This window comes from Antechinus flavipes, chromosome 2 (assembly GCF_016432865.1).
Source record: "Antechinus flavipes isolate AdamAnt ecotype Samford, QLD, Australia chromosome 2, AdamAnt_v2, whole genome shotgun sequence".
Taxonomy (NCBI): Eukaryota; Metazoa; Chordata; class Mammalia; order Dasyuromorphia; family Dasyuridae; genus Antechinus; species Antechinus flavipes.
Window position 1 is genome coordinate 22,668,987 of NC_067399.1, and position 25,431 is coordinate 22,694,417.

General features: G+C 41.9%; 1 protein-coding gene across 22 annotated transcripts in view; it reads right to left on the minus strand.

The window, feature by feature from the left end:
- DYSF (dysferlin) overlaps positions 1-25,431 on the minus strand; it is a 225,227-nt gene that overhangs the window by 162,645 nt on the left and 37,151 nt on the right. The gene's annotated exons all lie outside the window — the stretch shown is intronic.

Sequence of the window (25,431 nt, forward strand, 5' to 3'; positions counted from 1 at the left end):
ATTTGATCTTCCAAAGAACGAGGTGGGAATAAGCACTTTTCTTATTCCTATTTTATAGATGAAGAAACTGAGGCTGAGAGAGGGAGAAAGTGACTTGTCCATGGTCACGTAGCTAGTAAGGATCCGAGGAAGAATTCTAACTCGGCTCTTCCTGACTCCAAGTCAGCACTCACGGCCACCTCGCTACCAAACGTGACCCACTGATGCATAGAATGTTGGAACCAAAAAGGACCCTCAAGAGGAGGTGGCCAAGGTAAATAGAAGGCAGTGGGGTGCAATGGCTGGAGTACCGGACTCGTAATGAGGAAGACCCAGCACGGAACCCCACATCGGACACTTACTAACTTTGTGGCACTGAAATCCCCAGTTTCTTTAACTTTGGTTTGTGACCCCTTATGGGGGTCTCATAATTGAATGTGAAGGTTGTAAAATTATGATTTTTTATCAATAAATGTTTGATTTGTATACCTATTATATATCCCTATACACCTGGGGTCATGTACAAATTTCTCAGGCAGGCGGTGAATGGGAACAAGTTTAAGAAAGCCTGATCAACAGAGAAATGCAAATTAAGACAACTGAGGTGCTACTACACACCTCCCAGATTGGCCAGGATGACAGGAAAAGATACTGACAAATGTTGGCGGGAACTGGGAAAACTGGGACGCCGATACGTTGCTGGTGGAGTTGTGGACTGATCCAACCACTCTGGAGAGCTATCTCACTATCTATGTGATCATAGACAAACCACTTTCTCCCTCTCTCAGCCTCAGTTTCTTTATCTATAAAATAAGAATAAGAAAAGCACCTACCCTCCCACAGTTCTTAGGAAGATCCAGCACTGTCTCTACTGGGCCTGTATCCCAAAGAGATTCTAAAAAAGGGACCCCCATGTGCCAGTGTTTGTGGCAGCCCTGTTTGTAGTGGTGGAGAACTGGCCACTGAGTGGATGCCCATAAGTGGGAGAATGGCTGAATAAGTTAAGGTATATGAGTGTTAGGGAATATTATTGTTCTGTAAGAAATGACCAACAGGATGGTCCTGGGGAGACTGACAGGAGCTGATGCTGAATGAAATGAGCAGGACCAGGAGATCATTATACACAGCAACAGCAAGACTATACAATGACCATTCCTGATGGACGTGGCTCTCTTCAATATCGAGGTGATTCAGACCAGTTCCAAAGGTCTTGTGGTGGACAGAACCATCTGCTCTCAGAGAAAGAACTGTGGAACTGAATGTGGACCACAACAGCATTTTCATTCTTTTTGTTGTTATTTGTTTCTTGTTTTCGTTCCCATTTTTTTCTTTTTGATGTAATTTTGTTGTGTGTGCAGCATAATTATGGAAATATGGATAGAATTATTTGTGTTTCATACATACTGGATTACTCGCCATCTAGGGGAGGGGTGGGGGAAGGAGGGGAAATATTTGGAACACAAGGTTTTGCAAAGATGAATATTGAAAATTATCTATGCATCTGTCTTGAAAATAAAAAGCTTGAATTAAAAAAAAGAAAGCCTGATATAATCCAATGCCCCTAAAGTGTTTGGCACACTGTAGGTGCTTAATAAATGCTGATTGATCGATTGATTTTACAGAGAGAACTATGGCCCAAAGAAATGAGCTGTGCAAGATCACACAAGCAGGAAGACAAGAGGCAGTATATTTCTCCCATCCGTTCCCACAGAAGGAGCAGGGAATAGAGAGACACCCATTAAAGAGTTAAAGGGCCTTATCAGGACCACAAGAACAGGAAGTGCCACTAGAATGAGATAGACACAAGCCTTGTTTTTGCAAAGAATAAAAAGAAAAAGAAAAAAATAAAGCATCACACGGCAGAATCAGAATCAGAACTTCTGGCTCCCGGGCCAGGACCCTGTCCACCATAAAACACTGCTCAGTGTCCCTGGCCTTGTCCCCCACACAGGAAAGAGAAGAAGAAACAACGGCCTTGGCAGCTTTCTCACACTCGGAGAATGCCGAGCATCTCCCTCGGCTCCGCTGGCGATGCTGGAATTTGAGGAGGAAGGAAGGGAGGAGGAGGGAGGCCTGACTCTGGGAGCACCGGGGCGAGCAGGGCTCCCGTGGGAGGGGGCAGAGCTGAGGCTAGGAGTAAATGACCACTGACTGGCCTGCAAGGCAACATCTCTTCCCCAGAAAAGAAAAGGGGGGCCCAGATTCTCCAGGAGGAAGGGGTGGAGGAGAGCCGGGGTTCCCACATCCCCAAGGCTTGGAGGCTGTGGGATTCTGTCAGTCTGGAGGCAGGGAGCAGATCCCAATCCCGATCTCCTGGCTGGTCTTGTACAGGCCACTCTGGGACACAGCTGCTTGGAAAATTAGGGTGCTGGGACACGTGACCTCCGCGATCCCCTCTAAATCTGAATCTGTGTTCTTATGAAAGAGGAAATCGGAAGTTCATTTCTAAATCTGTCTGGGTAACTAGATTCATCGTCAGAGGAGTCCATCAAGTCCAACTGCCCTTCCATTATACAAATGGGGAAACTAAGTGATGTGCCCAAGAGACAGAATTTGGACACGGGTCTTCCTAACCCACCTCGTGACCCCAAGAAGCTTCTTCATGTCATTTCTTCTCAGTCTCTCTCTCTCTCTCCTCTCTCTCTCACTCATCTCTCTCTCCTCTCTCTCCTCTCTCTCTCTCTCTCTCTCTCTCTCTCTCTCTTCTCTTCTCTTCTCTCTCTTCTCTCTCTTCTCTTCTCTTCTCTTCTCTTCTCTTCTCTTCTCTTCTCTCTCTCTCTCTCTCTCTCTCTCTCTCTCTCTCTCTCTCTCTCTCTCTCCCCCCCACCCCCACCCCGTGTCATTTCAAACAAAGCTACAACACTGAAGGCGACAGTTTTCCATCCTTCACGCCCCCTCCACAAGGCCTGTCCCCCTCCACAATACTGCCACCAGTATTACACTCTCAAGGCTCATCATGTTCCTTCGTGGGGACCAAGAAGAAAGAACAGATGCTACCTCAGTGTCTGGGAACCGGGGTTCCATTCTCAGCTTTGCCAACAGGTCACTATGGGAGATCAGACAAATAATTCCCCTCCCTGGAGAGGTTGGAGCTCTGAGACAGCTTCCAGCTCTGACTTCCTTGGAATCTGGTCTTTAATTTATCTTCCAAGTGACAACATGGCCCACAGGTAACTGGTGGGCATCTCCACAAGCCCCGACCCCCTCAGCACCACGGATGGTCTTAAAAGTTGGGGGGAAGAGAGGAAAGGAAGGAAAGAGGGCGGAAGCCGGCCTGAGATGGAGCGCTCCCCTCCAGATCTGGGTCCTTTCAGAGAAGGAGGAGATGAGAGCCAGGAAGCTGCCTCCGGTAATCATCAGTTACATTAATTATGCACTTACTATATCTCAGCCACTGTGCTTGCACTGGAGAGTCAAATATAAAAGTGAGACTCTTCTTTCCCTCAAAGAGTTTACATTCTACTGGAATACATAAGGATTAAGCAGCTCAACTAAGCTAGGGTCTTTTTTTTTAGATTATAGAGGGAGCCCACTGAGGGTCTTGCTCACCAATGCAGGATAAAAAACTCCACGACCCAATTGGTGAGTCAGGACTTGAACCCAAATCTCCCTGATTCCCAGGCTAGCTCTCCATCCTCCATGCTTATAAATGACTCCTCAGCCGGCTAGGATACCAGTAGTGCGCTTATGCTCATACAAAATGCTTCCCTCTTGCCAGCCTTAACACGGTCGGCCGGCGCTGGTCCCCTTTTGAGAGTCCGCTGGAGCCGACGGCCCTTAAGTCAAGTAGCCATAAAGGTCACGAGAACACAGGTACCAGCTAATGAGAGCCCGCCCTCAGGAGCTGGCCCGAGTCCCCAGCTCCCACACGGCTTTCACGGGGAGGCGTGAGTGGCTATTTCATGTCCAATTTCCAATTGGTGAAAACATGAGCATCATCAATTGGCTGCTGAGGGACAACCACACACGGGTAGAAAAGACTCCCTTCCCCTGGTTATGTTCCAGTGAGGAGATAACAACTGATGGAAGCCTTTGGGGCGGGATGGGGAAGACACAGAAAGAGAGGGAAAAGCAGACAAAGAGACAGAAAGACAGACCCAAAGCCAGAGCCAGCAGCTTATTCCTCCTACCCACGTCAACAGGAAACCATGACTAATTTGGAAACGTGTTTTGCTTGACTAAAAAACAATTGATAAATATATTAGGAAGTTTTTTAAATACATGAAGTCAAAAATACATTGTTCTGTTGTCCAGTTGTATCAGATCTACCTTGCACTTAGATAAAGGAATAATGGCAACAGCAGTGACTTAGTGAGCTTTTTAAAATGTTCCAAGTCCATCAAAAAGTTTTCCAGCAGCTGAACCTGGTGAGGGGGTCAACGACCTGTTGGATCAAGAATAAGCCACACTGTGATGTAAAAAAGGAAATGGTGAGTCATGAAAAAATGCTCGAAATCTCTACCAGTCAGAGAAATGTAAATTAAAACAACTCTGAGGAAATTTGTCACACTGTCAGATGGACTAATATGACAGAAAAGGAAAATGATAAATGTTGGAGGGGATGTGGAAAAATTGGGAACTGTTGGTGGAATTGAGAACTTAGAAAACCATTCTGGAGAGAAATTTGGAATTGCGTCTAAAAGACTCGAAAACTGTGTATATCCTTTGATTCAGCAAAATCACTACTAGTTCTGATACCAAAGAGATTAAAAAAAAAGGTAAAAGAACCTATTTGTTCAAAAATATTCATAATGTTCAAAAAGACAGCACATATTGAATCTTTATCAGATTGCTTGTTGTCTTGGGGAAGGGATGTAAAGGAAGAGGGGAGAAAAATTTAGAATACCAATTTTACAAAAATGTATGTTGAAAACTTTTATACATATTTGAAAATAAAATATTATAGGAAAAACAAAAATATTTATAGCAACTCTTTTGTAGTGGCTAAGAACTGGAAATGGACAGGCTGCCCATCTATTGGGAAATGGCTGAACAAGCTGTGGTACATGATTATAATGGAGAAGTGGAGAGAAGGGACTAAGAGAGAATCTTGGGATACATCCATAGTTTGGGAGTGGAATATAGATGATGAGGTCAGAATCAGATTGCAAAGGATAGAGGAGTGAGCAAAAGAGAAAAAGTGGATGCAGAGAAAGTATCCAAAGCTTTTTCTAGGAGTTTTGGTCCAAGGAAGAGAGATAGATATGGGACTAAAATTTAAGGGGATGATTGGGTCAAGTGGCAGGGAGGAGGTTAAGGGACCTGGGTGTGTTTGCGGGCAGCAGCAGGAAAGGAGCCAGTTAGATAGAAAGAAAAGTGGAGAGGACAACTCTAAGGGTAATTAATCCCCCTAAAGGAGGAAAGAGGGTATAGAATCAATGAGATAAGTAAATAGATCTGGGCTTGGGAGAAGGGATACTTTTTCTTCAGAGGTTAAGGTAAAAGTGCTTCCCATCAGTTTCTATCATGGCTCATTTAATCCCTACAAAAAGAGATGAGGAAAAGGGAAGAGAGGAGATGGGGGAAGAGAAGAGAGAACAGACAGACACAGAGACAGAGACAGAGAGAGGCAGAGAGAGACAGAGACAGAGACAGAGAGAGAGAGACACACACACACAGACAGAGACACAGAGAAACAGAGACAAAGAGAGACAGAGACAGTAACAGAGGGAGACAGAGAGAGAGAGACAGACAGAGACAGAGGACAGAGACAGAGAGACAGAGACAAGCAGAGAGAAATAGAGACAGAAACAGAAAAAGACAAAGAGAGAAACAGAGCCAAAGAGAGGCAGAGAGAGACAGCTCACTTCATCTACACTACCTATGAAAGTGAACGTGAGAGAGTGACTCCACCAGCCCTCCGAATGTTTGAGGCCATTCTCTCTAAGGGTGAAGGTGGAATATGGGGAGTATGAGCCCAGTTCAATGTGTTTATACTTCCAAATAAACAATATATAACTACCATAGCTTCTATAAGCTATAGCACCCACTTGCTATATCTTTGTAATATTAATTTATTAAATGATACTAGGAGTTAATCATGGAAATTAGATTAGGGAATATTCACTGGAATGGAGGCTGGAGCCAACAGCAGAAGATGCTCTACTGCCCCTCAGGGGTACCCCTAGGACCCCGAGAAGGAGGAGGAGGCATCTGTGGGGACCCCACTTGACAAGGCAAGCAGGAGTTGGGATGAAACCTCCACAGACTTGAAAGCCACCCTTTCCGGTGTCCACATGTCATGAACTCGAGGTCCTTTTCCACCTGGGGGCCATTCGCTGACACCCCAACAAACACCCCGGATTGCTGACTGCTCTCATTTCTATGGAGTTCTAATGCAAAGAGCTTTTCCATCCCCGCCCCGTGGGCCACGTGAGTATTATTAGACACCTTTGTAGATGGGAAACCTGAGGCTGAGAAGCACCCTAACTCACTCAAGATCCCACTTAAATGTGACCCATCTCTGCAGGCCTTCAGGCATTTGTCTTAGCTGCTCTTTTGAAGCTCCAGGTTGTGCTACCTCAACACTGAGATTTTGCCATTTCTGGATTTAGAAAGAAGCAAGTTCAGGCTCTGATGGGGGAGGGAGGGAGGCAAAGAGCCCCTGAGAGTTACAATCCTCCCGAGGTAGGCCAGAGTAACGGGTGCCCCCTCAGTGGGGATCTTTAAGCAGATGATGAAAGAGTGGGCGATTCCCATTGGACCTCGTGCTTCGGAGAGCCTTTCCAGCAAGAACGTGATTCAGAGAAAACAAGCGGTGACCGGCGAAGGGCCAAAGGGCCGGGCTGGAGATAACAGTGGTTGAAGTCATTCCCTGCAGGGAGCTAGCCCAGGCTCACCGCCAAAAGCCCGTGCTCCAGGCCTGGGCCCATGTGCGACTTTTAAGGGTTTCCTGCTTTGGTCCTGACCAGGACAAAACCTCAGAACCGTTCAGAACCCCAGGGGTTTCCTGCATTGTTTGCCACAAGACAATATATAGTATCCACAAAAATCCTTGAAAACAAAAATACTTCTGAATTCCCAAAGCCGCCAGAAACAATAAGGCAGAGAGCTGGAAAGGTCTCTCCGTGCGGGAAGAAGGAAGGGAGAGCTGCCCACGGACGGAAAGGCCCGCCAGTCGAGCTGAGTTTTTAGAAACAGAGTCTTTCCTATATTTCCAGAGCAGAAGTCACTTTTTCCAGCTTTCATTGACAGCAAGCATTCACGGTGTTTTAGTGACCAGTGTATTTCTTTTCTGAGGGCCCATATATAGATGCTGGTTGATTGAAAAATAAAATTTTTTTAGGAAGACTTTCATTTACAAGGCACAAATTCTGACCATATTATTTTCTCATTCACTAAACTTCACTGATTCCCTATTACCTCAAGAATCAGAACTACAGATCCCGTGTTCAAAGCCCTTCATAACCGAGCCTCCCTTCGCCTTTCTAGTCTTCTGTTACCCTACTCCCCACCGAGTACTCTTCAGTGCCGGGACACTGGCCTCCTGACTGGTTCACAAATGGGACACTGGAGCGCTCCCCTCTGGGGATTTTCTCTGGCTAGCCTCTTACCCAGAAAGCTCTGGCTCAGCTCCTCCCACTGCCTTCCCACGATTCCTATAAGTTACAACTAAAATCCCAAGTCTGGCACTTTCTCCCCGCTAATCAGTTTCCTATACAAAACTTGTTTGTATTTTTTCTGGTTGTGAGCCGCTTAAGGACAAGAACTCGTTCTATTGCCCCTTTTTATACCCCCAGTACTTAGCCTAGGGTCTGGCATACAGTAGGCACTTAATAAGTATTTGTCATATGACTAACTATATTATATATACTTATGTACATCTATAGGTATATATATCAGTACCGCACTATTGTAAGAATTTATTTTGACTCTAAGCCCAGATTAGGTGGAATACAGAGGAAACTGAGGAGTTTATTAAATCTGAAAGGAGAAGACCTAAAGTAATTGAAAATTTTCACTTAATACAAATTCCAAAAAGTCTATCTAACAATAATAAAAATAATTATAATAACAAGAAAATAGAATGAAAAATAATACAATGATTAAAAACAAGACAATAAAACAGTGCTGACATATCAAATGATTTTGAAGAGGAGATGGGCCTACTAAGATTGGAATTTCAATAGTTTTTTTCTCAGTTTAACAGCACAAACCCAACTAGTAGACCAGCTCTACCAAAGCAGCATAATTTTTAAAAGCTAGCATTTGCTATAACCATCACGAATGACTGCGTTCTCCCACAATATTTCATTAAGCATTAAAAACATTTTAAGGCTTGCACATAACAGGACATGTGTGTCGCCATGGTAACTTAGAAGAAAGATGATAGAGGAACATCCTGAGAAAGCTTTTAACACCAACAAAAAGGTACTGGGAGATACCTTTGATCAACAATTGAAAGTGAAAGCCAAAAGATTAAATTATATAAGGAGTCTAATAAATGTCAAGAACAAAATGGTTAAAAAAAAAGAAAGAAAGAAAGAAAAAGAAAAAAAGAACAAAATGGTTCAGCAACAAGTAAAAACTATACTATGGATCAGAAGTGACAAAAACATGACCTGTGGACCGCATATAGCCCACATTACTCCCTAGTGAAGTCTTAATCAGGTTAAAATGTAATTCATATATGGTTCTGATGTGTTAATGCATTTATTTAAAAATATACCAATATATATATATGGATATTTTTTATATACACACACATAAACAATATGGTTTTTAAGTAAATATGTGGACCTTAGAGATCCTCATGTAAGTTAAGGAGTTTGGTTAACTGAAAAATAAAAACTCTTGGAGTCTGACATCATTGAAAAGATTTTTTAAAAAGACAGGAAGGAGACAACTCCTGAACAACATGTGAAAATTGCCTGGTGACTACGTGGTTACAAGAAGTCCAACACAGTAGATGAAACGGGCATCAAATGAACCACTCTCATAAAATAAAAGAATGATTCTCCCAAGAGAAATAGCTCAAACTCTAATTTTTGTGCAAAATTGTATGGGTTCGAATATTTCAAGATGGTGCACGAGACTCTGAGAAAAGAGCTTTACCAACTTCTTCCAAGACTCGAGACCAATCCGATGTTTCCTAACACAAAGCATCACGAAAAATGAGAAAACCAATGACCCTTAAAAATATAGGACAATCACCCATGTAACCGCTACGAATGGGACACACGACAAGGGAGAATGACGTTCTGCCCACCTCACCTCGTTGGTCACTCTTCAGCTGGCCACTCGATTCATTCTCTTAGTCTATGTTTGTTGTCCCAAGCCCTAGCGTCACCTATGAATATGTCTGGTTAATTTATTTCTCAATCATGAAATTGTAATCGCTTTCTCATTAACGCTGAGGGAATTTCCCTCATCATTTCCCACCCAGCTGCTCTCTGGTTTTCATGATCCCAGAAATTCCTCATTCTACAAGATGAAATCAACTTTGAAAGTCCCATCTAAGCAGCCCCTGGCCTTGGGGGCCTCTCCCTTCCTCTGCTTGGAGCAGGGATGGGGAGATATTGGAGAATTCTTCCCCAGTCCCTCACCATTTATGGAGGGGACTCATTTACTTCATCATTTCCCACCCTGTTAATCTCTTGAATTTCATGCTTTCTGGGAAATGATCATTCTGCATTATAAATAACTCCTACTTCCTCAGATCCTTTTCCATCCTGTCTTCAGGACTTCATCATATTCTCTCCCAATTAGGTACCCTTTGCCCAGCCCATCTTTTCATCTTCTTTCTGTGTGTTGGCTTCCCATAGTTGATTTTAAAACTCCTTGAGGGTTAAATTATATAATTATATCTATAATATATGTATATATATAAATTATTAAATATATAAACTTCATTAGAAAATGAAATTAACAAATTAACAAAATGTTTTCTTATTGTATTAACTATTTAAGCCAGAATCACTTGCAGCTTTCAGTATAATATGGCAGATGACTCCTCTTCACTTGGATGAAATCTCAGTCTCACATCACTCAGTTCATTCCTGATGTTGAAAAAGTCTCTTAAGAATCTTTTAGGAAATAAGCTGAATTAGTCCTTTCCATTCATTCTGTCTCCTTAAATCAAAGGACAGTCTTTCCAAAATATACTGTATTTTCCAACTCTTCACAAACTCTTCAGGGTTTCTTTGTAACTTAGAACTTAGGACATTTCTGTGAAGGAAGAAGATTCACATGACCTTCTTCCTGTCTTCTCCACGGGTTCTACACAGATCTTTATAGATCACAGAACAAATACACCCTTCTTGGCTCGATAGAGAAAATCACATCATTGTAATCCATTTCTCAACTGAACTTAAAACATAATTTTATATTTTAAGCATAAATTACATAAATTATAGCATAAATTACTTTTTTCAGCCTACTCCTTGACTCCTACACTCAAAGAGACAATAATGGGCTCTACAGTCTCTGTGAGTTAGACATTGGAAACAAAGATTACATATATTTATGTATGAAAAGCATTCGCTGTTTTTACCGCTCAAATTAAAAAAATCTATAAATACAAGAAAACAATATATGAACTGTAAGCAAAAAGCACATGCCCCAAAGTCCCAGGAGTTTATAGTGTAGTTTATTGACTGGATAATAAACCCAAGTTGAGTAAGAATATTAGAGCATTGAACAGCCACATGGAAAACTGTATTTAGGAAATGGAGAGAACATTGGGACAGGAGTCAAAAGATCTGAATTCAAATCTGGCCTTAAACATGTAGTAGCTATATGACCCTAGGCAAGACACTGCTATCCGTCTCAGTGTCCTCATCTATAAAATGATGATAATAACAGCACCAATTCCCCAGGGTTATTACGAGGATCAAATAACTTAATACATGTAAAATGTTTCACAAACCTTAAAGAGTTATGGAAATGCTAAGTATTATTGCCTTATTATACATAGAACTGAGTTTGGCTTCCAAGTCAAAGGAGGAGTCATACCAACATTTTATATTAATCACTTTATGTACAAGGCTGGAATATACATCCTGAGGCAACTTGATGCTATGACATGTTGGACTTGGAATAAGGAAGACCTGAGTTCAAATCTAATCTTGGATACTTACAAGCTACATAACCCTGAGGAAGTCCCTTAATCTCGCTTATGTTCATATATAAAATTACTATATGATGGGATCTATATCATAGGGTTGTTACAAGGATATAATGAGTTGAAATATCTAAAGCTCTTTGCAAACTTTAACTCCATAGATAGATAGACAGACAGATGTATAGACAGAGATAGATGGGGAGATAATAGATAATCAGACAGATTATCAGATAGATAGATGATAGATAAATGAAAGGATATGTGGATGGATAGATATAGATAGACCGACAGACAGATAGACAGACAGACAGATGGATGGACGGATGGACAGATAGATAGATAGATAGATAGATGATGGATGTTTAGATAGATGGATGGATAGATAGATAGATGATGGATGGATAGATAGATGATGATGGATAGATAGATAATGGATGGATAGATAGATAGATGATAGGTGGATGGATAGATGATGGATGGATAGATGAATAGATAGATAGATAAATGATGGATGGATAGATTGATGGATGGATAGATAGATGATGGATGGATAGATAGATAGATGATGGATGGATAGATAGATAGATGGATGGATAGCTGTATGGATGGATAGATAGATAGATGATAGATGGATGGATAGATAGATGGATGGATAGATAGATGGATGGATGGATGGATAGATAGATGGATAGATAGATAGATGATGGATGGATAGATATAAACAGATAGATATTATATTATATGTCTCCACTAAAAACAGCTCTTTCATTTCATGGGAACTCCCTCATGATATCAAAATGTCATCTGGAATCAATAAGGGCAAAATCTTAATGTATACTAAGGAAAAAATAAAATCTAAAAATTTTGAGCACGAATATGGAAGTCTTAAGTATCCAGAGTACAAAGGCACTGTTTGAAGGTACTTTGGTTTTCTTGAGAAAAGATATCAATATAAACTATTAAAGAGAAAGCTGAGTGAATACGCTAAAAGACTTGTTGGCAGCCTGAAGTCAAAACACAGTGGAAAGGATACAGTTAGAGCTATTAGCATGTAGGCAATACCGGCCTTAACATAAGCTTTTAGAAGAATAAAATGAATGACAGATTTAAAAAGTTCAAAAGAAAAATCTGCAATAGTAACAAAAAAACCGAGCCCAGCGCTCCAGCAATAGAAAGTTTAAAGGCTCATTTCCAAAACAAGGAAGAGGACTCTTTAGATCCTTAGAGCATTTGGTAAACAGGTTAAAAACAGCTACATGGAACAGTAGATAGAGCAGCAACCCTGGAGTCAGAAGGATCTGAGTTCAAATGTGAACTTAAATACTTGGCCTTTACTGCCTCTGTGACCCTGGCAAAGTCACTTAACCACAAGTGCCTTGACACACACACACAAAAAAAAAAAAACTTAAATACATACTTCTAAAACAAAGATACCACTTCATAGAGTAATGGCAAAGGATGATAAATCGCTGGACCTACTGAATGGGATCCAAAGTGATTTAGCATTTAGGAAATGACTAGGATCCATGACCAGACTCTCCACTGGTGACAACTACATAAACTCAAACCATAAGTTGACAAACAACAAACAAGTCAATGAGTCATAGAGATGTGTTTACAAAAACAGTGGCATTTATGATAATGCTGAGATAACTCATTGTCACAAGAAATTAAAGGAAGTTATCCCTAAGGCACCAGGTCAGCCATCTCCTCATTTCTCACCAGACTATACTCAGGATTTCTCCATCATGGCGTTCACCGAGTACTTTCTCTAACTCCCTCCCCCTTCCTTTTACGTACGTCTAAAACTATTAGAGGGGACAGCTACATGAAATCAGGAAAACTCATCTTCCCGAGTTCAAATCTAGCCAAAGATACTTACTAGCTGTGTGACCCTGAGCAAGTCACTTAATCCTGTTTACCTCAGTTTCCTTATCTACAAAATGAACTAGCGAAGAAAATGGCAAACCATTCCAGTGTCTCTGCCAAGAAATCCCAAATGGGGTCAGGAAATGTCAGACATGATTGAAAATAACTGAACAGCAACAATAACCTTATTAAAATGTAAGCTCCTTGTGGGCAGAAATTACCTTTTTTTCCTGACTATATTTGCATCCCCAGCCTGGCAAATAGTAAGCACATAATAAGTGCTTGTTGATGGACTGATCTGGATTGTTGGATTAATGTAGACCATGCAAGAAAGAAGTAAAAACCATTGCCAAAACCCTAACACTTATTAAATACGTGGAAAGATAGAATCCAGTGCCCCAACCACCGAGCAGAAGCCAGCTGACCTTCATTAACTAATAACCAATCAGTCCCCAACAAATACAGGCTCCCCCAAAATCCTTAAGCATACCACAAAGCCTTTTGGAGGCAGAACGTCAATGGAGACAAAACTGTTGCCCCCGACTGCCAGGCCATAATAACACTAGTGCATAAAAATATAAGAATAATCTCTCCAATAAATGCCACTTTGCTAAATAATCATGGAATGAGAAGCTTTCAAAAAAAGAGAAGTCTAGCAGAAAAAAAAAAATCAAACAGAAACAGGATTAAAAATATTAAACATAAAAGATTGTTTAATCTGAGCATCTTCAGATATATGTGAAGAATGAGAACAGAAAAAAAAGTCACAAAGTAATAAGCTCCCATTTCCAGAGCTTTCGGTATGCCAGAGCTCTTTTCTCAAGACAGGCGGTGCACATCTCTCCCTGTGACAGCTGAGTAAACTGAGGCACGGCAATCTGCCCAAGGTAAAATAAGCAGTAAGCGACTGCTCCGGGACTAGAGCCTCTGGTTTTAATTCCAGAGCTCTTTGTATAATGCTTCTGCCCACACCCACACACGCAGAACAGAACTGCTGGCTTCCCCGTCCCCAGACGAGACTGGCCAGAACCACACCAGCCCACTGAGTGACGGCATTAGCAGTTCCCACAAACTCATGCCCAAGTGGGAACTAGAAGGGCCAAGTTCCCTTCCCGGCATTGAACCCCCAGATCCTGAGACCCCTGGAAGGGGCCTTCTAGCTTCATCCACCTGAATTAGCAGATAATTCTGCTGTTCTTTTGGCCAAAAAGAGTGAAGGGACTTAGCTTCTTCAGCTCTAGAACGATCTTTAAGATCCTCTAGTGCAAAAGGCCCGTTTTACTGAGGAGGAAACAGAGGGACCAGAATGCCAGCTTCTAATCACAAGGACAATGGGCCTTCTCCCTGTCTTTGAGATTTCATACCCTCCACCTTGACCTGGGAGGAAAGTGACTCCGGGAAAGCCAGAAGGGCACAGCCTGGGGAAACAGAGGCAGACACAACAAGAAGCTGCGGTCCGGCGGGACTGCAATGGTGCTCTGGGTCTCTCCCATCTCTCCCACACAGACGTAATTCTCCCATCAGAGCTTTATCCCTTTAGGATGAAAGCACTGAAGTGTCACAATGCTGATTCCTCGAGGAGGTGACACACTGTGTGAACCATGACGGGAGGAGATGCCATGAAATGCAAGTGGTCTGGATTTGAGGGAGGGGGGCTGGGCAAGGGCCCCTGCCTCGCTTTCCCTTGCAGAACCACTGGTCCAGGGAGAAGATCCAGCTCAGGATGAGTGGAGATGGCTCTGGATGCAGTGGGAGACCTTGGTCTTTTTAAGCTCAGGCAACACCCATGCAGGGATTCGGGCCAGGTAAGAAATGAGGCAAAGAATGGCCTCTTTTACCTAGTTTAAAAAAAAAGTAATAAAACAACCTGGGAGGGGAAGAGCCCTTGGGATTCCCACAATGACCAGGTGAGTCACATTATTGGCTACTCTGTGGCAGGAAGTCAGTGGAGAGGAATACTTGCCAGCAGAGGGATGGGGAAGGAGATGCAGAGAGAAAGGCAGAGGCCCCCACAAACTTTGTTTTTTAATATGTTAAAGTATATGTTAAATACAATATATGTGTACATGTCCGCACAGTTATTTTGCTGCACAAGAAGAATCGGACTTAGAAATAAGGTAAAATTAACCTGAGAAGGAAATCAAAAATGCAGGCGGACAAGAACAGAGGGAGTGGGAACGCTATGCTGTGGTTCACTCTCATCTCCCAGAGTCTTTCGCTGGCTGGAGCTGGGCCCCCACATACTTTGACTGGACAGGCCTCCCATAGCACCTTGGTTGCCCCTCTTTAATGAACCTCACAGGCTGTTGGTGGTTCAGTGGATAGAGCCAGGAAGACATCTTCAGGAGGTCAGATATGCCCTGAGACGCTTGTTATTGACCCTGTTCCGTGGCTGAAAAACTCAATGACCAAAACGACGGCAGCGTGGGATGTTACGTGTCCTCTCTGCCCATTTACATGGAAAGTGCGTTTTATCTAAACTCGGATGCCCCCCCAGTGCTGAGCACACAGTCCCCTTTTAGGGAAGTTCTGGAGCCCGGAGCACATGGAGGAAGGTGGAGAATCAGAGAGGGGCGAGGGGCCGAAAGGTCACGGCCAGAACCAACCTTCACTACGTGTTGCAGGAAGGGAGGGTCGGACCTGAAAGGAAACTAAAAAATAATCAGTGGGGCCAGAAGAACTGGCTTTGGATCCTGGCTCGGCCAGGGGGACTTGCACAAGGATTCAACTTCCTTATCTGTCAAAAGAGGGAGGGCTGGACTAAGGGAGCTCTGAGGCCCTTCCCGCTCCCGTCCGTAGCTCTCCCTGGGAAAATGGGTCTGGTTAAGACGAGGTGGGGCCGGGGCAGGGGCACGGGGTGGGGTGGATTAGGACAAGGGCTTACAGCCCACTCATGGAGGTTATTTCTCCCCGTTCCCTCCCTTAGAGAGGGAAGGCAGGCAGATCACTGGCTCAGGAGCCCTAGAGGCTTCAGTCGTTCCCTCTGAAAACAAGCTCTCTCTGCTTTTGTTTACTGGCCTGTAAACCCCACGCTAAGCTCCGGGGCCCCAGGCCCACGTGCAGGAACAGACTAGGCTCACGTGTGTGGGGAAGGAGAGAGAACGGCCGAAAGCCAAGGGAGGAATGTAAATGAAGGCTGGAAAGGGCCCAGGGTGCCTTGTACTTCGCTAAGTGTGAGACACTAACTAGAGCAGGGGGGCTTAACGGGGCCCCAGGGAACTGAGACTCACATGCTGTCCCCTGCCCACCCCAGCCCCACCCGGCCCCCTCCCTCCTGGATATTTTCTGTTCTAAGGCCCTTCCCAGCTCTGGCTTTTTATGTTCTGAGGCCCTTCCCTCTGATTGTTTATGTTCTAAGGCCCTTCCCTCTGATTTTTTATGTTCTAAGACCCTTCCCAGCACTGATTTTTTATGTTCTAAGGCCCTTCCCAGCACTGATTTTTTATGTTCTAAGGCCCTTCCCAGCTCTGGCTTTTTATGTTCTGAGGCCTTTCCCTCAGATTGTTTATGTTCTAAGGCCCTTCCCTCTGATTTTTTATGTTCTAAGGCCCTTCCCTCTGATTTTTTATGTTCTAAGGCCCTTCCCTCTGATTTTCTATGTTCTAAAGCCCTTCCCAGCACTGATTTTTTATGTTCTAAAGCCCTTTCCAGCACTGATTTTTTTATGTTGTAAGGTCCTTTCCAGCTCTGATTTTTTATGTTCTAAGATCCTTCCCAACTCCAACATTCCTTGTTTGGAGGCCCTTCCTGCCCTGGCCTTCCATGCGCTACGTTTAAAAAGGAGAAATGCCATTTCTGCTCATGGCTTTCCCCCTTCTGTTTTTATTCTCATTTTTTCTCCATTTTTCCAACAAGACAAGAGAAAAGTGCTGGGAGTCAGCTGTAGGACACGGCCACCAGAAGGACAGCATTAACAAATGTGTGCGAGTCCATATTCTCCGTACTTTCTAATCCTTCCCACATAGTCCAAGCTGATTAAATTTCTACCCAGTCACTCCCCTCCTTCCACATGGCCTAAATCATTTAATTCAGACCCTCATCAAGGCCCTCCATGATGTAGCCACCACTGGATTTCTCACAATTCCCCGACATATACTCTTATCTACACTACAGTGCTGATCATCCGGAGAATGTGCCTTACGTAGCCTTTTCCCTTTGCATTTGCTTATGGCTTTCTCCTCTGCCACATTCCTGATAAGTGGCCCCTTCCAGCCTTTGCCTGGAGACCTCCAGAACCTCCAAGGAAGGAGAGCACAAGCTGAAGCATTTACTGGACTTTTTAAAAAGATGTTTGACCCTGGACTTAATTTCTCTTTCTATTGCCCAAATAATTTACTTTTTCTTTCTTTTTTAAACTAAATTTTATTCTTTTCAATGAACAATTTTTTTCCTCTTTCTTCCTCTCCCTCTGCTGAAAAAAAAAAAGAAAAACAAAATCCTCGTAACAAATATGCAAACAAAACAGACTCCCACATTGGTATATCCCAGAAAGATACGTCTTATTCTTTCCCGAAATCCCTGAGGAAGTGGGTAGCATGCTTCATCACCGATGGTTCTCCAGAACCATAATTGATGAAGGCATTGTCTTTCCAAGACTCTCTTTAGAAGGCAGTTGTCATGGTATAAATTATTCTCCTGATCCCACACACAGACTTATTCAGGTCTTTCCAGATTTCTCTGAAACCATCTCCATCGTTTCTTAGAACACAATCGTTTTCCATCACATTCATTTACCAAAACTTGTTCAACTGTTTTCCATTTAATGAGGAAGCCTTAGTTTCCCGTTCTTTGCCATCACAAAAAGAGCTGCTAGAAACATTTTTGCCCATGTGGGTCCTTTGATCTCTTTGGGATACAGACTCAGTCATGGAAAGACAAAGAGAAGGCACAAGTTTTATAAATGGCGAGGAAGGAGTTTCTTCTGGATAAGGCAAAGTCTAAATCTAGCACTTCCCACTGTCCTGGTCCAACAGAAAAAAATCTGACTGTTCCTTCCAGTGAGAGCCCTTCCAATATTTGAAGGCAGTTATCACACTAATAATAAGAAGATAAAATAACAGCTGGCATTTGTATAGTGCTTTAAGGTCTGCAAAGCAATTCACAAATGTTATCTCATCCTCACAACCACCTTGGGAAGAAGGTATTATCACTATTCCCATTTCACAGATGAGTAAACCAAGTCAGGCAACAAGAATGCCCATTGTCATCACTGTTATTCAATATTGTGTTAGAAATGTTGGCTGAAACAAGAGAACTGTTCGGTTCTGCAAACATATATTGTATCTAGGATATACTGCAACATATCCAATATATAAAGGACTGCTTGCCATCTAGGGGAGGGGGTGGAGGGAGGGAGGGGAAAAAATCGGAACAGAAACGAGTGCAAGGAATAATGTTGTAAAAAAAATTACCCTGGCATGGATTCTGTCAATATAAAGTAATTATTAAATAAAAATTTAAAAAAAAAAGAAAAGAAATGTTGGCTGAGGTTGGGTTTGAACTCTGATCTTCTCGACTCCAGGTGCAGATCCCTACCTACCTGTGCCACCTAGTTTCTTCCCTTGAGAACAATAACAACACTTCCCCAAGCCGTCCTTGTAACGGAGGATCCCAGGGGCCATCATCACCTTGGTTCTCTCCCCTGCATAGGTTCTGCAGCTGATGGGCGTGCTTCCTAAATGGTGGCACCCGGAACTGAATCCAGTACTCCAGGTAGCCTTGGGGACAGCGAGGCACTCGCCTCCTTCGTTCTGGACTCTCTGCCTCTAGAACACGCTCTGTGCCACTGGCGTTCTTGACTGCCACGTCACAACCAGAGCTTTGGGGGGTATTTCTATGACACAGAGAGACTTTATGTACTGACCAGTCATCCTGACACAAGCAGACACCCTGCTCTCAACAGTTCCACGATGATTTCTGGCAAAGAAATGGAACCTGAGGGGATGCCCAGTAAGTGGAGAATGGCCGAGCAGAATGTGCTGATGGTCACACTGGGATGTTGTGGTTGTTGTTTTCTCGGGTCCAGCTCTTCCTGACCCCATTTGGGGGGTTTCTGAGCACAGATACTGGAACTGTTTGGCATTTCCCTCTCTAAGTAATTTTACAGAAAAATAAACTGAGGCAAACAGTGTCTGTTGTACTCAAAAACATGAGTCTCCTGCTGCCGGCCCAAGCTTCTGGTTATCCACTGCACCACCCGGCCGACAGCCTCGCGCGAGCTCCGACTGACAGGAGCACTGAGCGTGGAGACCTGGTACCAGCCTGTGCTCCCTTCGATTATCAAAGCCACGATGAGCGGCTGATCCCGTGATCAGTCGCTGAAGTGGGAATGAGAGGCAGGAAGGATTGGCAGGGATGGCTGAGACAGATAGCTTTATCGGGGCTATAGGAAGCAGATACAGGAAACCACTTTATTCAGAATGGGGTCAAGGGGACGTCAAATCAGCCCTGGCAGCGCCGATAATGGAAAAGGAGCTTCAGGATGGAAATACCAGTCAAAGTAAACGCTGAGAAACAGAGGAGAAAGCAGAGACCGTGAGAAAAGCTACGGTAAGGACCGTGGTCAGGAAGCGTTAGCAACCAACAAGATTCACTAGGAAGCACAGGGATGAATGGAGCTTCCTAAAATCATAAGCAGCATTCATTGGAAACCATCAGCTAGCATTGTTTGTAATGATCTGGGAAGTCTTCCCAGTAAGTTCAGGGATGAAGCGAGAGTGCCCATTATCATCACTATTATTCCATACTGTACTAGAAATGTAGCTATAAAAATAAAACAAGACAAAGAAGTTGAAGCAATAAGAAGAGGAAACAAGGAAACAAAATTCCCGTTTTTGCAGATAATACGTTTGTACACCAAGAGAATCATCTTAAAAACTACTTGAAATGTTAGCAACTTTAGTAAAGTTGCAAGATATAAAATAAACTCACATAAATCATCAGCATGTTTACATATTACCAACAAAACCCAGGAGAAAGAAGTAGAAAGAGAAATTTTATTTAAAATAACTGCAGACAACATAAAATACTCAAGGGTATAACTGCCAAAACACACACAAGAATTATATAAATACAATTACAAAACCATTTTCAGACAAATAGAGACAGCTATAAACAAATATCGATTGTTCATGGGTACACCAAGAAAGAGAGAAAATAAAATTTTGTTCATTGAAAAGAATAAAATTTAATTTAAAAAAGAAAGAAAAAATGAATCATTTGGGCAATAGAAAGAGAAATTAAATCAAGGGTCAAATATCTTTTTTTTTTTCCCAAGTGAGGTTAAGGGCATTCCCTGACAAACACACAACCACTGGAAGAATACAACAACAAGCTTTCCATGAATCAGCCACAAATGTGGGATTCAGAAGGAAGAAAATAAACATTTAGTTGCCTACTATGTGCTGCACACTGTGCTAAGGGTTTTAAGGAAAGCCCAGAAGGCAAACACTGGCCGAGTCATAATTTTACCAAGGACTGACTATTAACCAGTCACTTCCACTGGTTAAGATTATTTCCTCAACTGTTAAATGGGAACAATATTGCTCACAGTCACAAGACCACAGATTTAAAATTGGAAGATACCTTATTAGTCAATGGGTCCAGGAGACTGAGAGATGGATAAGTTAAGTGACTGGTCCAGGGTCTCCTAAGAGGGATTTGAATCCAGCTCCTCTTGACTACAGGTCTGATATGTGAACCCTTTCCCACTCTGCCTCTCTACTCCCCACTGAGGGATATTCTAAGAAAACCACCACGTCATTGCTAAGATGCCCCAGAACAGGGGAATGGGAATGGGAAACAGGATCGACACCAATGGACAGCTCCATTCTTTGTAAAAACTGGGCAGATAGGATTTTAACAGGTAGAGATCTGAGGCTGAGAGGGGAAATAAGATTTGGGGAGGACAAGGTAGCCCGAGCCAGTTAAGAGGCAAGAAAATATAGGATGGCAAACAGCAAACTGCCTGGAGTGTGTAAATGGGAATTTAACCATGAACCATGATTACTAATTTCAGAGGCCAGTCTAAATATAATGGGAGATGTGGCCAATGAGGGCCAGTACTTAAAGTATGTTCAGATTCACCCTCCTTCACCACTAATCTTCCTTCTGGGTTTTACGGGGCAACCAATCAGTCAGCCAGCAAGCCTTAACCACTTGCTTCCTCTAGACTCTCGGCCAAGCACTACAAGTACAGAGGCAAATCGTCAACTATTAAGCATATTTTTTTTTGCTAGGTACTGTCCTAAGTGCTGGAAAAATAAAGAAAAATTAATAGCAATCCCTATCCTCAAAGAACCTAAATTTCAACCAGGAGATAGCACATAAAGATAAATATAACTAGATGGAAGATAACCTTAAAGGGCATGATAATAGCAGCAGAAAGAATCAGGAAAGGTTCCTTCTTGAGCAGAATCTTAAAGGAAGCCAAAGATTATAAAAATCAAAGGTTAGAAGAGAAAGTTCCAGCCAATACAAAGCCATGGAGATAGGAGACTAAGTAAGATATGCAAGAAATAGCTAGCATAAAAGGCAGTAGGGTTTGTTTATAATTTTGATTGCATTAAATTAAAAAGGTTTTGTAGCCAAGACTAGAAAGTATAAAAATGGAGGAAAACATTTATAGACAACTAAAATCTACCTCAAATATATAAATAACTTTATCAAATCCATAAAAATAAGAGTCATTTCCCAATTGATAAATGATCAAAGGCTATAATAAGCAGTTTTCAGATGAAGAAATCAAAGCAATTTATAGTCACGTAAAATGTTCTAAATCATTACTGATTAGAAAAATGCAGATTAAAACAACCTTGAGATATTTTACATCTACGAGATTGGCTAAAATGATAAAACAGGAAAGAGACAAATGTTGGAGATGATGTGGAAAAATTGGAACACTCATTCATTGTTAGTGGAATTATGAAACAATCCAACCATTCTGGAGAACAATTTGGAATTATGCCCAAACAGTAATTAAATTACCTAAACTTTGACCCAGTGATATCATTATATTGTATCTATTTTCATAAATAAGGAGGGGGAAAGGAAAAAAATCTATATGCTCTAAAATAACTATAGCAGGTCTCTTTCTAGTGGGCAGAGAATAGGAAATTGTTGGAATGCCCATCAGTTGGGGAAGAGCTGAACAAATTATGGAATATGATTGTGATTGAATGTTATTGTGCTATAAAAAAATGATGAGTTCAATGATTTTAGGAAAATATGAAAAGACTTGCATTAAATGATGAAGAACAAAATGAGCAGGACCAAGAGAACATTGTATACAATAATAGCAATATTGTTTTAAGAACAATTTTGAGTAAGCTATTTTATCTATTTTAAGTACTCAAGTTAACTACAAAAGACATATGAAGATACCATGTACATCCAGAGAAAGAATAAATAGAATTATGTATAGAATAATTTTACATATATACATATATATTTGTGTCTATTGGTAGCCATCTCTAGAGTGGGGAGTGGAAGAAAAATGAGAGAAAAATCTACATGATAACTTAGTTGTATATTTGAAAGGAAGAACCGGTTATGTATTTACAATTCCATTTTATTCTACTATGTTGTGAAAATGCTTGTTTTACAGCAAGGTTACAAACTAATCAATTCTGATGGAGTTGGCTCTTTTCAACAATGAGATGATTCAGGTTAGTTCCGATAGTCTTATAATGGAGAGAGCCATCTGCACCCAGAGTAAGCACTGTGGAGACTGAGCGTGGATCACAACACAGCATTTTCACTCTGTTGTTGTTTGCTTCCATTTTCTTTTCTTACTCATTTTTTCCCTTTTTTATCTGATTTTTCTTGTGCAGCATGATAATTGGGGAAATATGTATAGAAGAATGGTACATGTTTAACATATATTGGGTTACTTATGGTCTAGAGGAGGAGGTGGGGGAAGGGAGGGAAAATTTAGAACACAGGGTTTTGCAAGGGTGAATGCTGAAAATGATCTTTGCACATGTTTTAAAAATAAAACGCTTTAATAAAAAATTTTTAAAAGAAAGAATGTTTGTTTTAATACATTAATTAAAAATAAATTTAAAACAAAGAAGATTAGAAAGATAGGGAGGGGCCAGGTCCGAATCTTGAAAATAATAGAGAGCACTGGAATTTATTGGGCAGGATGATGACGTGATCAAATCTAAACTTTAATAAAATCCTTCAAATGAAGGATGGATCAGGATGAAAAAGGACAGGAAGAAGGAAAACTAATGAGGACAGAATTGTAGTGGTCCAGGAAATGATCAATGAGGGTTTGAACTGGGATGATGTCTATGGACATAGAATGAAGAAGATATATGTGAGAAATGATGCAGAGAAATGAATTACAAGATTTGGCAACTGACTTGGAATTAGAGTCAGAATTAAGTAAAAAAGAGAAGTTAAGGGTAACAACAAGGTTTTGAATCTGGGGGAACCTGGTGCCCTCAACAGCAATAGGGAAGTTCAGAAGAGGAGAAAATTTGGAGGGAAATGTTATTAATTTTGCTTTGGAATCACTGAATTTAAGGTGCCCACCAGACATAGAGTTAGAAACGTCCAGTTGGTGGTGCAGGCCTGAAGCTCAAAAGAGAAGCTAAAGTTAAAAAAAAAAAAAGCATATCTATATACCTGTAAATCATCTCTATGGAAAAAGATGGGAACTGGTGAGCTCTCCAAGTGAAAGAGAAAAAAGAAGAAGGTTCAGGTCGGAACTTTGGTGGGGGGAGATCTCCAGAATCCAGCAAAAAAACATGAGGAAGAAAGATTATACAACAAGGAGAACCAAGAGGGCAAAATCATGAAAACCTAGAGAGAGCAGAGAAACCAGGAGGAAGTGGTCCGCAGATGGACAGAGAGAGAGAGGTGGATGGGCATTTAATGAGTGGCTTTCTGTTCCAGACACTTTTCTAAGTGCTAGGGATCTAAGTCCATGCACTCAGAACAGCTCTCTCACTCAAGGAACGTCCACTCTAATGGGCGATGACCACATAAAGGTGTGTGTGGAGGAAGAGGATCAAGAAGTAGTCTTTAGATTTGGCTCAAATTCGCTGATAACCTTAGAGAGAGGAGCTACAGTTGAGTGATAAGGGTTGGGATTAGAGTGCAGAAAGTTTAGAAGAGAGTAACAGGAGAAATGGAGTACTCGTCATGATGATGATGATGATGATGATGATGATGATTATAACTAGTATTTATTTATATCACACAAAACACTGTATATATGTTAATTCTCACAACCATCTTAAGAATTAGGGGAAGGAAATGGCAAACTATTCCAGTGCCTTTATCTAGAAAACCCCAAACTGTCATAAACATTCAGATATGACTGAGATATATCTCAATAATAACTATTTTTATCTCCTTTTACAAATGAGGAAACCAAGATAAACAAAGGTTGTGACTTGCCCAGAATCACCCACTTAGTGTCTGAGACAGGATTTGAACTAGACTTCCTGATTGCAAAGTCCTGGAGACTGCACAGTGTTCCTTGTCTGATTTCAATCCAAAGTATGAAGATTTGATGAGCCTACTTGTCCCCTACCATGAGTAACAGGGGGACTGGTGCTTGATAGGAAAAAAAAATTCTGATTGAGTGAATATGGTAGCTGAGAGTGTATACAAAAGGCTCAACTAATTCAGTTTCAATTGATCAAGGATGGACAGAGGCAGCTACACCCAAAGAAAGAACACTGGGAAATGAATGTAAACTGTTTGCATTTCTGTTTTTCTTCCCAGGTTATTTCTACCTTCTGAATCCAATTCTCCCTGTGCAACAAGAGAACTGTTCGGTTCTGCAAACATATATTGTATCTAGGATATACTGCAACCTATTTAACATGTAAAGGACTGCTTGCCATCTGGGGGAGGGGGTGGAGGGAGGGAGGGGAAAAATCGGAACAGAAGCGAGTGCAAGGGATAATGTTGTAAAAAATTACCCTGGAATGAGTTCTGTCAATAAAAAGTTATTATTAAAAAAAAAAAGGCTCAAGCAGAAGATTTTACTTTCTCTATCAGGTTAGGAGGATTTAGGAGCAGCTGCCTAATCTTCCCACCCAGCTTCCTGGTGTCCTAGAACATATAAATCTCTGTTTGTTTCGTGTTTCTTCTCTTGTGATTTTAGGGAAACAAGAATTCTGAGAGGGATCTGCAGCTGAGGAGGGGCCAGTATGGCAAGGGAACAACCTGCTTGACCCCACTTGGCAGTGGACTGTTAGGGGAGACGTTGCATCTTGGAAAGAGTGAGCTCAGTTGAGCAAGGAAGACCCTCACCCCATGACAAACTTAATGGGAACTCCCAGAAGGGAGAACAGCATTCAGGGATGGAGTCCTGGGGGGCTCCTCAGTAACATGTGTAACTTCATTCAGCTATTCCCCAAGCGAAGAATGGGCCCTGATGTAGGGTAACAGGGAGGATGCTTTTGCCCTTCTGTCCTTACTATATTTTCCCAAAAATTACCTAAGACCATGTCTCAGATCAGTCCAAGGATCTGTGGTTCTCTCAAACAGAAGCCCTTTCA